This window comes from Rhinolophus ferrumequinum, chromosome 15 (genome assembly GCF_004115265.2).
Source record: "Rhinolophus ferrumequinum isolate MPI-CBG mRhiFer1 chromosome 15, mRhiFer1_v1.p, whole genome shotgun sequence".
NCBI classification, from domain to species: domain Eukaryota; kingdom Metazoa; phylum Chordata; class Mammalia; order Chiroptera; family Rhinolophidae; genus Rhinolophus; species Rhinolophus ferrumequinum.
In genome coordinates this window covers 32,604,716-32,621,013 of record NC_046298.1, presented here as the reverse complement: position 1 = coordinate 32,621,013, position 16,298 = coordinate 32,604,716, and positions in this window count along the sequence as shown.

Here is a 16,298-nt window from a genome sequence, read left to right as displayed (position 1 = left end):
ACTGCTCACGGGCGCCCACGATATTACAATGCTTTGTCCAAATGCATCGCAACAGGCTTTAATGTTGGTTTACACAGGCTCCAGAGTCATTTTTCTTTCACCACAAAACAAAGAGGTTTGGGTGCTTTGGCGATGCGTGTGTGAAGTATGGATGTTACAGCTGGGTGCAGGGCTCTGGATGGGGGGACGGCTCCAGTTGCCAGAGACGGGTGGTGTCCAGGAAAGAAGGAGATAATTTTTTTTTTAATTTCTTGGGGTGACAATTGTTAGTAAGATTACATAGATTTCAGGTGTACAATTCTGTATTACATCATCTATAAATCCCATTGTGTGTTCACCACCCAGAGTCAGTTCTCCTTCCATCACCATATATTTGATTCATTCTCAACAAAAATGGTTTAAAATCAACCATGTTTGGCTCTTAAAAGGATGGAGTTCGGCCGTGATGTTGGGTGAAAGAGGATTGGCTCAAAGGAGTCAAAAGAGATGTTGAAAAAGGACGTGATCAAAACAGACAAGTTTCTGTTCAGCGTCTAAGCTGATGTCCCCACTCACTTATAATCAATAACTGAGAGCTGACCCAACAACCGGGCATGCCACTACCAATAACAGTTCACACAGCTGCCTTCCCAGCTAGGACCCAGGCTGAGTTTTTTCATGCATATTCAGCAATGCTCAACCCTACTGTGTGTCAGAACCACGGGGGGCTCAACCCTGATCCCCAAAGCCTGGGACTGAGGAATGGGGTTTTCACAAAGTTCCCCAAATGACTGGATCGGTGGCTAAGGATAAGACCACGGCAGTTCCATTCAGTTGTTATAACAAGTTCTGTGAAATCATTCTCATGGGGAAACTGGGGGGCTCGCTTGAAGGGTAGAGACTTTCGTGACCTCTGGATTGGAGGCGGTCCTCTGAAGCCTGTGTAGCGTTTTGCTCTTGACTTCTCTGATGTGGGCAATTAAGTGAAAGAAAAAAAATGCAGCCTCATAGCAAAACACAAAGTCCTGAACTTGACAGTTTAGTGAGAAATCTGATTCTATGATTATCTGCGCTTGGATTTTAATGGCAACTCCATCCTTAAAAGGCACCTGCTCAGATCTCCCGCAGCTTATAAGAGTGGCTTTCTCAGATATGGAAGGAATGACAGTAATTGGAGGGTGAGGTCTCTGAGGTGGAGTGTGGGGTGGGGGAAGATAGCAGCCATGCGTCAGTTCTCCGTGGGCCATCCATTTCCACAGGGACTTTGATAGAGAAAGGCCCAGAGGGACCTTGCCGGAGGGAGAAAAGTCCACAGCGCCCTGAGCTGGGTTCCACTCACCACACAGTAACATCATGTCCCAACAAGAGTTCCAAGAACAGGTGGGGTACTTTGCTCTTCATTTTTCGTGTTGATACAGGTCTTTCCTCTGCACAAACGTCTTTGTCTCCTGATGGATGTTCTCTTTTGTCAGCTATTTTGAAAAAAACCGGCATTAACCCTGAGACAGATTCTCCCGGCACACCACCTGACGCATGGCAATGAAACCACAAACACACTGAGAGGAAAGACGTTGATCTCAGCCCTCAAAGCAACAGCACAAAATAACAAACACAAGCGCTTCCACCCCCTGTCCGAGTGGCGGCCAGGCACGGAAGTCAAGGTCTGCAGGTTTGTGGGATGGCTCTCGCAGTGACGCCATTGTGGCTTAGGCTTGTATTGTAGAATTTCTGGCTCAGCTTTTAAAGTTCAAGGCTTCCTCCCTTTGCTTTTATGTTATTTTCTCGTTTTGTAAAAATACAAATGTGGGAGAAGCTTGCAGGTTCGTGTCAACTGCCATCCCTCCCTCCCGATCCTCCCTTTCCTGTGCTGGCCTTTGGGTGATTGAATGGGAGTGGGCTGTAGGCCTGACTAAGTCCCCTCCTCGCTGCTCCCTGGGGACAAACTCCACAGTCCTTATGTGGTGGTCTCTGCCCACCTGCCCCAAACCCTCTCTGTTGCCCATTCTGTGCCAGCCAGGAATCCAGCCCCTTCCCACAGCGGGTCCCGGCTGGCCTGGACATCCTCTCGCCCACTTGCCTAATGGTTCCTCTTCTTTCTGCTCTCAGCTGAAACACTCATCCCTCATGGAGGCCCCTTCGGAGCCCCCAGACTGCCTGGTGCACAGCTGTATGCCAGTGATAAAGGGACAATTCTTGTCCCTTAGGAATTGTCCCTCCTGCCAAAAGGCATCCACCAACTCCATCTCAGTAAAGGGCACCTCCACCCACCCAGCACTCAAGCCAGCCTTGGGGAAACCCCTCGGAGCTCTCTGTCCCCTTATTCCCTGCATCCCAGGCATCAGTGGGTCCTGTGGGCAGCCCTCCTACCCTATGACATATTCCAGATCCACTCACTGTTCTCTATGTTCTCTGCTACTGCCACGAAATGGCTTCATCTCTAGCCAGGATTATGTCGCTAGCCTCCTGATTTTGCCACTTCCTTCTAGCACCGCCCATTCCCACCTAATCCATTCTGTCTTCACAGTACAAAGATTTTGGGGAGAAGTGTCAGCTTGACTATCTGCTTCCCTGTTCAAAACTGAGGCTTCCTGTTACACTTGGAATTAAGCACAAGCTGCTTCCTGTGAGATGGGACCCCTAAGCTCCCTTCCACGTCAACCTGTGCTCAGGGAGTTCTCTGTGTGCCTTGCTGCCCCACAGCTATTTGCATGAGTCACCCGCACGCTCAATCTCCTCCTCAGCCTCTGCCCTGACCACAGGTCTCCCTGTCATCCTCTCCCTGTCACCCACTGCTTGCGTCCAGGCACTCATCACTTGTCATCATGCTTGATAGCTGTTCACTGCGTGTTTCTCACTCTGGAAGGTAAGTCCCGTGAGGGTGGTGTTCTCATCTGCTCACTTGCTCACAGCACCAAATAAACACTCATTTGGTAGAAAGTAAATGAGGTGCTCCAACTCGTAAAGCTCAGTGCTGCTGGCCATCCCCGAACAGCAGTGTGCAGTCTTGCCTCAGTACCTTAACCATGCTGTTCTTTCTCCTGGGAATGCCCGAATCCTTCAGGCTCTGCTCATAAACGTTTTTTTGTCATTCAGGCTCAGTCCAAGTGTCTCCTATTTTGTGATATTTTCCTTGGCACCACCCGATGCGAAGTCACCCTCTCCTCTGTGCTGCTGCACATCCTATTGATGTTTGTGAAAGTGACTAAGGGAAAGCAGGTACAGAGCAGTAGGGAGCAGCATGGAGTAGGCATGGAGCATCATGGAGCAGCATGGAGTACGTATGGAGCATGGAGTAAGCATGGAGTGGCATGGAGCAGCATGGGGCAGGCATGGAGCAGGCCTGGAGCAGCATAGAGCAGCATGGAGCAGGCATGGAGCAGCATGGAGCAGGCCTGGAGCAGCATGGAGCAGCATGGAGCAGCATGAAGTGGCATGGAGTAGGCATGGAGCAGCATGGAGCAGCATGGAGCAGCATGGAGTACGTATGGAGCATGGAGTAAGCATGGAGTGGCATGGAGCAGCATGGGGCAGGCATGGAGGAGGCCTGGAGCAGCATGGAGCAGCATGGAGCAGGCATGGAGCAGGCCTGGAGCAGCATGGAGCAGGCATGGAGTAGGCATGGAGCAGCATGGAGCAGCATGAAGTGGCATGGAGTAGGCATGGAGCAGCATGGAGCAACATGGAGCAGGCCTGGAGCAGCATGGAGCAGCATGGAGCAGGCATGGAGCAGGCCTGGAGCAGCATGGAGCTGCCAAGGTTAATGGGCCCTCAAAATAGAAGGCATTGTGTAGGGTGGTGAATATTTTTGAAGTACAGAATTGAACTCTGAGCTCCTAAATCTGCCTTCGCAGCTCTGACCTCCTGTCCCTGGCCTGGCATCTGCCCTGAAAGCTTGCGTGCAAAACTGAGAGGAAGACCAAGTAGCCTGAGTGAGCAGCTCTACAAATCATGTCTCACAGAGCGCACGTCCCTCCAGACTCTGCAGGATTACAAGAGCCCCTACCGAGCACACGCACATCAGTCGTAGCTCTGCTCAGCGTGAGGATGGGTGCTCCTTGCAGGCCAGGGCAAGGGGGGAGCAAGTTCAATGTGAGTCAACTTGTCCTCACAGCTACTAATACACATGCTCAAAGTGACACTTTTGAGGTTGAGCAGTAGAAACGTCTGGCTCCCATGTCTATCAAAATGTTAAAATGTATGTCAACCGGAAAAAAAGTTCTTCCGTTTCCACCATTCCTAAGATATGTTCACTGACTCTTGTACTGAAGATTAAGGCTGTGTATTTTTTCCACGTTGAAATTATTCTCTTTGGCAGAATTTTCTGTGTCAGTATGGGAGTGTTTTGTTTTGTTTTTGTAGCAACAAAATAGGGGAATTACTTTTTTTTAAATTTTTTTGTTGGGGAATATTGGGGGACAGTGTGTTTCTCCAGGGCCCATCAGCTCTAAGTCGCTGTCCTTCAGTCTAGTTGTAGAGAGTGCAGCTCAGCTCCAAGTTCAGTCACTGTTTTCAATCTTAGTTGCAGGGGGCACAGCCCACCATCCCATGTGGGAATTGAACCGGCAACCTGGTTGTTGAGAGCTCGCGCTCTAACCAATAGAGCCATCCGGTCGCCCGGGAATTACTTTTAAGCAAAGTGAAATCTTGTGATCCTTTCTACTGAATTCTGGAAATTCAGAGGTGGCCATCCTATAGGGCGGGGTTCTAAGTCTCTGAACACATAAACACATATCAAAGGTGGAAACACCAAACAATAGGCTTTTCATATATGTATATATATACCCATCTTACATATTCTTGATTTTTTTCAGTATTTCATAATAAAACACACAGCTTCACCACAATTTAATATCCAACAACTGAACACCTCCCACCAGTACGTACCACTTAGTGTATAAGACAAGCAGGATACATCTGTGGGTGAAACAACAAAGCACCCAGGCCCTGGCCCGGGTGGAGCTTGCATCCGCAGGGTGAACAATACTGAGATGATGGGTGTAATAAGCAAGGGTGGAAAATGCTAGAGGCGACCAGGGCTCCAGAAAGAGCAGAGTGGAGGCAGGGAGCCAGGTACCGGGTCAGGGTTGACTCACTGAGAAGTTGACATCTGAGCAAAGACTTGCAGGAGGTGAAAGAATGAGCTGTGCAGGTACCGGAGATGGTTCTGGAAAGTTCCAGAGCAGAGAGAGACCAGCATGGCTAGAATGAAGGGAGCGAGGAGCACAGTATCAAGAGAAGAGGACAGAGATCTGACCAGAGAGGACAGGTCCAGAGGGGCTTTGGGGACCATGTAAAGGTGGGGTTTTGCTCCAAGGGGAGTGAGGGTACTTCAGAGCAGGTAGATCTCAATCACGGTCTTACAGGGGGCAGACACAGATGGACTACAAACTGTCTCAGCAAAGCCACACAGCAGTGATGGTAAGAGAATTGGATGCTGGAGACATTGGTATTGTGATCCACCCCTACGGACTGTGGAATAAGGGAGAAAGTGAGGTGTTAAGGGTAAAGCCAAGGTGTTTGGTGCCAGCAGCTTGGAGGAAAGAGTTGCCTTCGATGAATCAAAAGGCTGGGAGTGGAGGTTTGGGGGTAAAGGTGGAGAAATCTGACCAAAGTTAGAGATCTCCTATTCCCCACCACTCTGACTTTGTCTTGCCATTTTAACTTGTGAGGGCTACGCTTTTGATTAGTCATAGCCTTTCTGTTTTTCCATCCCTCACTCATTTCTAGAACCTAAAAAGGGGGAAATACAATAAAGCAGACGCGTGTTTGTACTGCTGAGTGGAGAAATATAAAAATGATTGGGGTCTGACCCTCAGCAGGCAGGCACGGCCCCATGTACCCCCAGGAGCCAGAGCAGCCGGAGACATGGGGTGACATGCGTAGCACCTCCAAAATGGAGTGCTCAAGCACAGTGAGCAGGATCTCGTCTGGAGGCCATCTGGGTTCTCCTAAGGAAGCACTCCAGCCATATGGACATGGGGAGCAGAGGCAGTCAAGGTCTTTCCACCACTGGCCATGTCCCTTGGGTTGGAATTGCCAATAGAGACTGGACAGATGACGCTGGAGCCCCACCCCCGGTCCTTGCACTTCCTTCCTGCCGGCCCAAGCTGGCCACCAGGAGCTGACTGTTTGGAGCTACCTCATCACCCCGCTGCCACCCGTCCCTCCCTGATCGAGGAAAGATGAGGTGCCAAATGTCCTGGAGATGGCCAGCCTGAGGAGGGAGGAAACCCTGGGCCTGACAACCTGCAAACCTACATCAGCATCTGCAGGACCCTTCACGGAGGCTAGCCAGTGGGGCCTCCAGCCTCCACAGGGCAATATTGCATCGATTCTGTCCCTCCTTCCTGCTGACTCTGCACAGACACGCTTCCGCAGCTTCTTTTAGCTTGGAGTCCCAGTTGCTTCAGAGGTGTCTGCACATTCACCATTCTGTGCAACTATCACCACTCTCTCAGGCCAAGACAATGCGTGATCCCACAGAGAAACCCTGTCACTCCCCGGCCTCTCCCTGTGGCCCCGGCAACCACCAACATGCCTTCTGTCTCTCCAGATGCACCTTTTTTGGACATTTCATACAATACCATGCGTCTGGCTTCTCTCACTGAACATAATATTGTCACAGTTCATCCATGCCATAGCGTGGGTCAGTGCGTCATTCCTTTTTTGGGTGAATAATAGTCCATGGTATGGTTATGCTACATTTTATTTATCCACTGATGGGTAGGCCTGAACTCTTAACTCATTTCCTATTATTGCTTCCTCGTGAAAGGGCATTCTTTCTGAGCACTGTCAAGGCCAAGCTTGGGGACATAGCTGAGAAACAGGGCACAGCCCTCACCATGACTAGTCATAAGCATAGTGCCTGAGACATAGGCACACTCTTTTATTTTTATTTTTTATAAATTTTATTGGGGAATATTAGGGGACAGTGCGTTTCTCCAGGGCCCATCAGCTCCAAGTAGTTGTCCTTCAATCTAGTTGTGGAGGGCGCAGCTCACTGGCCCATGTGGGAATCGAACCGGCAACCCTAGAGCTCGTGCTCTAACCAACTGAGCCATCCGGCCGCCCCTCTTTTCTTTCCTTTCCTTTTCTTTCCTTTCCTTTTCTTTTCTTTTCTTTTCTTTCTTTTTTTTAACTTAGCTGAGTCCTAAGTGAAAAATCTAACCCTATCATCTCTAACTTTGCTTCCCAGAAATGAGTAATGCTAAAGTTACTTGCAATTTCCTTGAGAGATTTCAAAATGCTTTCTGTGGAATCAAACCACAGAAATATTCTTCCTGGTATGTCACCCAGGAAAGGTCCAACGTTGTGTCCATTTTCAATGAAAAGGAAAAAGTTTTTTGTCTTTGCTTGAGCAAAGAATAGTTCTTGAGCTTTTATAGAGGTTTTCTGGGGCCCAAATGATTCATCTGAAGGACAGTTCAAAGGACAGTTCTTGAGCTTTTATAGAGGTTTTATGGGGCCCAAAAGACTCATCTGATTGACATTTGTCTTGTCATGAATACCATACACTGTTGCTCATCCTTCTTCCAAATTCAGTCCACCAGCTGTTCAAATCGACTGGAAACAAAGACTATTTCAGGCTCTTTTGCACTATCTAGATGCCGACATAACCAACAGTCAGGGTGATTAGTTAATGTAGCCAGGGTTTGGTAAACTGGCATAAGGGGGTGTTTGGTCTGGGCCCACGTTGTTGAAAAAGAGTTAGTAATGGAACTCATAGTGGAAACTTGGAGAAAGAACATAGGGATAACCACTGTCCAGTCAGCTATCTAAAAAAGAAGTTTAATAAAATTGGGGGGGAATGTTCATTAATAAGAGGAGGTGTGTGTAGATGTGTACATAAAAAGAGTCTTAAAAACAGAGGCTAGTGACTGGTGGGAGGTAGGTAAAAACAAGGTTTCTTCACCTGTGATCTTTGGAAAAGCTGTCTAGTTCGCGGTGCCGTTTGTTCTGGGGCCTGGGAATTCGCCATGGAAATTCTCAGTTTACGGTCACCGGTAGGGATAGTCTCCCGGGTCTATTTTGACATGACTAACATGGATCTGGGAGGATTTTTCTTTTATTTTGATGGCAGTGTAGATGTTTAGCAGTACCTCAGAGGTGACAGTGTGTGTTTTCTTCTAAAGACACCCAGTCTCCTGGTCGAAAGGGATGGCAAGCCTTTTCAGTCAGGAGGGGCCAGGCCTCTTTTAGCTGTTGGTGACATGCTTCAAGCACACTAGTTAGTTGTCGTGTCTAGCTAGTCATAGCATCAAATGTTTTACTTACGTTTCCAGAGTGTTCACTTAATCCATGAATGGAAGGTTTAGAGATGCCAGAAGGCACTGGGTGTCCAAATACTACTTCAAAGGGGGTTAAACCATATTTCCTATTTGGAGTATTCTGGATCTTTATAAGAGCCAAGGGTAAAGCTTCTGGACGTTGAGTCCAGTTTCTTGACAGATCTTTCCTAAAGTCCTTTTTATGTCCAGAGTTTTATGTCCAGAATTTTACATTCCGCTTGCCCTGATGACTGCAGATGGTATGGGGTATGAAGTTTTAAGGAATACCCCAGAGTTTTTGCAAGTAGGTGGTTTATCTCTGTTTGAAAATGAGTTTCTCGGTCTGAGACAATCCATAAGGGAATGCCAAAATGTTGAATAATCTCAGTTATTAGCTTTTTTACAACAATTGTGGCATCAGCACGTCCAGTCGCTTAGCATCCAGTCCACCCTCTACACATGTAGACAACAACCAGACAGTGAGAATAGCCTAAAGTGGGGGCAAGTCTATAAAATTCACCTGGGGTATCGCAAGGGATCAGCGTGGGCCTAGGAGGACTTCCTGGGGTAGACTGATTTCTTCCAGGAGTTTGGTGAGATTACAAGTAGTACACTGGGAAATAAGTTTTGCAGATCCCAGGGCAAAACCAATTATTTTTCAGTTCCTTACAGAGGTAAAAATCTGCAAAACTTCTGAGTGCCCTGGGATCTGCAAAACTTCTGACCACTTACACCGTGTCTGTACATATGTCCCAATTGGTGGGATATAAGTGCAAGCCAAAAAGTCAAAAGAAAAGGAGCTATAAGAAGTCCATTTGGCCCAATATAAAATTCACTGAATAATTGTTTCGTACCCATTTGTCTTTTTCAGATTGGGAAGCATTTGCCCAGTAGTTAATACCAGTCAGGGATAAAGGCAGGTTTCAAATTGGGTAGAGAAAGGATAAGGGGTTCTGTTTTGGGCTGCACATGGTGCGGCTCTGTCAGCCCTGTGGTTTCCTAAGGGTCCAGTATCAGTTTCCTTAGCGTGGGCTGAATAGTGAACAAGAGCAGTGTTAGATGGAGGGTGAATGACTTGTACTAGGGCAGCAATTGTATGCCCTTTAGCAATTGGGAGTACCTACAGAAGAATCCACAGGATTTCCAAATTGAGCCAACAGCCTGACAGACTCCAAAAGTATATTAGAGTCTGTATAGATGGTGGCAGTTTTCCCTTTTGCTAATGTGGAAGCTCTGGTAAGAGCTATGAGTTCAGCAGCTCGGGCTGATTTTACAGTGGGCAAAGAATCTGCTTCAAGGTATTCTTTGGAGAAACTATGCCATAACCAGTTGTTAGGTTGCCCTGAACATTTCATGTACAGAAGCCATCACAAAATAAAAGTAAGCCTGGGTTACCTAAAGGAACGTCTGAGAGATTCCCGTGGCTTTGAGACCATTTCTATAGTGGCCAGGCAACTGTGGGGAATAGAGTGGGGCAATCCACCATCAGGAAGGAGTAGTAAAATAGCTGGATGGAAGGCATTATACCTACTAAGGAAGATGATGGAGGGGTTAGTTAAAAGTGCCTGTTCATAGGTGGTCTGTCGCTGCCCCGGGGAGAGGTGTTAGTCCGAGGAACTTGTAAAATAGCCAGCACGGCATGGGGAACATAGAGGTGAATGGGGGAGCCCATGGTAGAGTACTGGCTCTGTCCATTGAAGCGGCAACTGCTGTCACCACAGGTAAACAGGGGGGCATGCCTGATGCCACAGGGTCTAAATGGCATGAGAAAGATGCTATGGGAGGTATCTGAGAGTCAAAAGATTGTCCTAAGACACCTGCAGCAATCCCGTTCTTTTAATGGCAGTGTAAATGAAAGGACTTGTCAAAGCCAAGAGCTAGGGGTATGAACTGAGTTCATTTTAAAGCTTCAAAAGAGGTTAATGCCTCTGAAGGCCAGGAAATAGGCTCTGGGAGGTTATCTGGGAGAAGGGCATACACGTGTTTAGCAAGGACCACAAAATTAGGAATCCATTGGCAGCAGTAGCCAGGTGCCCCTAAAATTGTACTTTAGTTTTGGGGAGAGGGATGGATAAATGGACACAAGGCGTTTGGGGGTTAGCTTTTGAATGCCCTGAGATATCTCATGTCTTAAGAAGATAACAGTTGTTTTTACCGATTGAACTTTAGATCTGGAAGCTTGGTGGCCTGGTTTAGTTAGTAATTTTAAGAATGAGAAAGTCTATTAAGAGCTCCTTGCTTAGTTTGATTACAAAGCAAAAGGTCATCAATAACATACCGAACAAGCATGGAGACTTGGGTAAAGGCTACTGAGTCTAAGTCTGCTTTAAGGACTTGGGAAAATATTGAGGGGGACTCACAATATCTCTGAAGTAGATGAGTCTGTGTCAAGTTTCTCCCTTTCAATGTAAATGCAAAAAGAAACCGGGACAGAATGGTTTCAGAATGGACAGGGATAGAAAAGTATGCTGAGCGGAGGTCAACTACTGGAAACCAGGCTGCATCAGCCGGAATTGAGGAAAGAATAGGGAAGATTCAGTGGGGAAGAATGACTTAGGGCTCTCAGGTCCTGTACAGACTGACAAATTTGGTTTCCATCTGCATCAAATTTACCTTCTTTATGTACTGGCAAAATTGGAGTGTTGCAGGATGAGGAAGTAAAAATCAACATACCCTGTTTTAGAGGGAGTCTGTTTTCAGGGTAAGCTCCTTGCTCTGCGTTTCTGGAGAGAAAGTACCGAGCTGGTGAAGGAAATGGTTTTTCTTCCTAGTAATGCAAAGGGACTCTGCACTCTGGCACTCTAACTTTATTTACATGTGTGGCCCAGAGGTGATTTGGGACATCTTTTGAATAAATCTCATCCTCTTCAGAGGAGTTCAACTGACAATGAATTTCCAGTAAAGGAATTAGGAAATTTGGAGCTTGGTCTGAAGGCAGAGAAGTGAAAACAACCTTTTCATTACAACTTATAGTCGCATTCAATTTACATGGCAACTCTCTACCAAGGTTTGCTGGTGAACCGCCGGAAACTAGAAAAGCATGCTGAGAGTGGAGAGGGCCCCAGGATATTGGCGTAGGCTGAGACAGGGGCAAGGAAACCCGCTGCCTGGAAACTCCTACTGCTTGGATTGTCAGGGGTGATGGGTAGAGAAAGACCCTCTGAGTGGATGGTAGAGAAAGTAGCACCAGTATCAATTAAGAAATCCAGTTCCTGTTCCTCTAGTTTAAGTTTAACAGTAGGCTCTGGGGTGTGACAGACAATCAGCTGACACCATCAGTTAAGGGGGATTTGCCCATCAGGAAAAAAATGGAAACCTCTGGGGTTCTGGGGCTTTCGTAGAAGTATTGCCTTTTAGAGTTTTTTTCTTAAGCGCTGGGCAGTTTCTTTTCCAATGTCCTGATTTCTTGCAGTATCTGCAAATGTCTGGAGACAAATGGGGGGGGCTTAAATTTACTCTCAAGTCATGCTTTTGTCTTTCTAAAGACTCAAGTTACAAAGCAAGAATGGAAGCTTTTAATTGTTTTGTCCTTCTGCATTCCTGCAAACTATTTTCAAAAAATTGTGTGGTGGCTTCAATCAACACGCTTAAGGATTGCCCACTCTAACCAACAACAGTCTTTTGAATTTAGTTTTTAATATCAGGGAGAAGATTTCCCCACAAGAGCAGAAATGAAGAGATTCCTATGCCCTGGCGCTTCTGGGTTTAATGCAGTGTGTCTCTGACAGGTTTCTACAAAATGTTCAACAACAGATGTTTTTGGATATGCTCATTCTTTTTTGAGTACATAATTCAACTTTGGACCAATTTGCATTAGAAGGAAAAGCCTCCATGACCACTCCTGTTAACCCTTGAATATCAGAGGGCTTCTAGTTGAGCTGACTCCAGCTCATTTACAGGAGGCCCTGGGAGAGGGTCTGGCCATCTGTTCTCCCTACGAGGAGGGTGTTCTTCTCCAGGTGGGCATCTGGCCTGTCTGATAACTACTGTACAATCATGAGCTGGAATGACTCCCCTTAGCAGCCAATCCAGCTCCCTGTGTGAGCGGTTATAAATAGCTATTCACCTTTCTAATTCCTCTCTGAACTTTGTTGGATCTTCAGAGAGAAAGGAGAGAGACAGAATAAGAGGGTTTTATAGTTTAGAAGATCAGCTGCTGTCCAGGGGACATGGATTCTTGGGGGGAGGGGATCAGGATACATCCGCAAGGGACATTTCATATGAATATCTGAAGCTGGTAAGGCCTATTTACCGAGTCCTGGAAAAGAGGAGAAAGCAAAAGGGACTGCAAATTGAGCCTTTCTGCCCTTCCTCGCTGTTTATATTAAATTCACTTCCTGGATTTCAGCATTTACACAAATCACCTGGATGCCTCTAGCTTGGAGATCAGACCTTAAAGACCTCTATAAGTCTTGAAAGGAAGGGAAGTTAAAACAGGCAGCTGGGAGTTTAAGAGGTCTTCTGGGGATGTTGGAAGACTTTTTAGGATTTAAGAGATCTGACTCAGGAGCTGAAGCTAGGTTTTTTGGTTTTGTGTTTGTTTGTTTTTTGGTTTGTTTTTTTTTGGGGGGTGGTGTCCTTTAGATCTGGGGCCCAGAGATCCAAAAGATTTTCTGTAAGGTCTGGGACAGGGAGTTGGGGATAAAGGAAACTATATGTGGGAGGAGAAGGAGAATTTACATTCTATTTGTTCTTTAATTTTTGTTCTACGTTTAACTTCTGTTCTTTGCTTTTATTAAGGGAGTCTTTTAAACTAGCTGTTATGCTTCTTTGTGTTCTCTTTTCTATTAGATCTTCCCATAAATACCAATAAGGCATTTATGAGAACTTTCTAATATTTGTTTTAAAGATACAAGTTTCTCCGATTCAAAAGATCCGTCTTCTGGCCATTGACGGATAGGATCCTCATCAATATATTTATTCCAATAGCAACTCTTTACAATAAGCCTTTTAATGGAAAGACCCAGAGGTCACTTCCCAGGCTTAGAGTAAAGCTTTACCACGGACACTAACGGCATCCCTGGAGAGGGCTCAGATAGTGCAGACCCCGTGATCCAAAAATCCACTCTTAAAGAAAGTCAGAGAAAGCGCAGACCTGTGTTACACAGGTGGTAAGGATGGTGTAGTGGATACAGTGTCTCCAGTTTCGCATAAAATGTGAGATACTTCCAACCACAAACCGGCTAATTTGTGGCGCTGGGCAAGTGCTACTGAAACCAAGGGTCCTTATGACTTTGATTAGATTTAGCTTTAAATCCTAGCTCTAGAAATCACCTCCCCGCCCCCACTCCCCTCCCCACCCCTCTTAGAGACCTAGCGTTTCTCCCCAGATAATCAGCAAACATCCGAGGCAGCAGGAGACGGTAGTTCAGACCTCTGGCAGGCTAAAGATAAACATCTTGACCTAAATTCTGTTTCTGCTCCTGAGCCCTAAGGTGTAATAACCCCTCTGGCTACTTTCCTGTGAAACCAGACAGAGGGACACTGGAACTGACTTCAGAACTGTCCTTAAGATCTGAAAATGTATCACTCTTACCTAACCTCCAATCAGCTCCCAGCATGACCCCGAACCCCCCTACCCACCGGTGTCTTGTGATTTTGCCCTATACGATCTGTAACCTACATACTATCAGGGAGTTTGAGACTTTTGAGCCTTAGCTTCCCGTTCTCCTGGATGGTGCCATTCATAAGAAAAGAGCCAATTTTTCTCCACTGCACTTCTCAGTGTTTAGTGTTTGGCTCTGGATTTAGTGTTTGGCTCTGGGTGGACGAACTCTTTCTATTCGGTAACACTACTGCGGGATTTTTTTTAATGGGATTTTTCCAGCACTAGCAAGTAATGAGGTTTAGATGACAAAGGCCCCTGATGGCCTAGCGTACCTTATGACAAACTCCCCTGAGAACTGGCACAGCCAGACAGAGACACCTGGAACCCTAGTCTACTCGACTGGCCACGTGGTACATCCCATAAGTGCATCTTCCGGATGGTGGAGACCAGAGAAAAATATTTTTGCTGGTCACAAAGCCAAGCCCTTAGGACACAGAACAAGATGGAAGGAAAAACCTCATCAGGTTTTTACATAGGGACCCACAGCAAAGTTTGTCTGAATGGACATTAGTCTGGAGAGAACCACTTAACTCCCTCGCCTGTGAGGCCGGCGCTTACAACAGGCTTGCAGGGAGTCTATGCCTGTTTACTGTCCCGATGGCATTTCCTTCTTATGACAAATGACACGAAAGACGTAGACACAGAAGAAGAAGGAAAAACACCATCTCTGGGAGGAAAGGATCAATAAAGAAAACCCAAGAAGGCACAAATACCTTCTCTCGCCAATCTAAAGTTAGAAGAGACAAAAAGGACTCTCACCACTTCCAACTTCTACAGAACCTCACAGAAAGAGACCACAGAGACAGCAGGCCAAACGAGAATAATGCTCACCTCTGCCGACTGAGGGCCACGATTTCTCAGCTGCAGCACTCCTTGAGCCAGCAGCGTCCCAACCAGTAATGCTCCTGGCAGGCTCAACAAATTGTTGGGGGCTGGGGAAACTTTCCCCTTACCTCTTTAGTTCTTCTGGCTGGTTGAATAATTCAAACATACAGCAGATTAACAGGAGAAAGTCAAATTTTTAATACGTGTGCATGGGAGGGCGGGAGGGAGAAGGAGGTACATTGTTCACATAAGCATGAAAATTCCAAAGACAGTGAGGCAACCTTGGGTATATATGCCATTCTGGACGATGGAGAAAAGGAGGGAATGGGGTCTTAGATATCAGAAGTGAGCAGGGGCAACTTATAGCTATAATTGAGGAAATGCTGAACACACATGGCAAGTACATTTTTGCTAGGCAACTCACAAACAGTGGGACACAGAGGGTAATCTGGTAAACATGTTTGGAATCTTCCTAATGTTAGGGTGAAAATGCTTAAGGTGGTTATGCCAAGGTTCCCTTCCTGAAACAGGTTTGCCTGTCTGAATCCCGTAAGAAAAAGGGGAAGTAAAAAAACTCTTCCTGGGTTTGCTGGGCTTTAATTGATTTCAGTTTGAAATAATCTGCATGGCAGGGTGGCACATTCCAGGGACGTTCGCTCCCGAGCCCCACACTAGGCACACACATCTGCACAGAAAGAGAACCTAATTTCGGATATTGCTAAGGGCGGTCCCACATTTTCAAGCATGCAGACAGGAAAAACTAACAGCTGAGCACAATAAAAGCATGGCTTTTAAAACAAATTTCCAGAAGGAAAAAAAGACATTTGCTATATGAAAAGAACACAGACATTTCTCCCATATGGCTAAGAACACACTTAGCAGGGCAGCCACTCGGGCGGCGGGGGCGGGGGAGGGCGCAAGCTTCCACATCAATGAAGGATTTATCAGGTACATATTTTCCTGGGAAAAAAGAATGAGTTCAAAAGAAGAGCAAGGATCTTACAGGACTATAAATACGCAGGCCAACACTCTTGAATTTCGCAGGGTGATTAAAGCCACAACCTTGATCTTCAAGAAAACTCAGACTGCAAAAGTAAACAAAGAATTGTCTAATTTCCACCCTTTCCGACTCTGTCACCTTGCTGCTCTATTGTGGTTGCTTCAAAGGAGACAGAACAGTAACCCAAGTTAACCTAGCCGGGGAGGGCAAGCTGGGAAGCTCTCTGTTCTGGCGCTCTGTGAGAGATTGTATCTGTCTTACCTCATTTAAACTTCAAACACTTCCCATTGTACAGATGTGAAAGCTGAGGCACAGGTTGATTGATACAGTCACACTGCTAGAGCCTCCTTCTAAAGCCAGACTACTAGCCACTGCATACATTTAAGTAAGTGCAATTCTGAGTCAGCTGCAAAAGCAGGGTCACTGATGAGTATGTGAAAAGAAAGGAAAATCTCATTCAAAGTGGAGTCCCCTGAAGTGGGAACTCTCTGCATGGACTACCCATTGCAGCTCACTTTACAAACTGTGACAGGAAGAAGCTTGCTTCACATACCCTGGCAATAAGATGGAAGATTTTTCTCCTTACCCAGCAACAGCCCAGCCAATGAGAAACAATCAC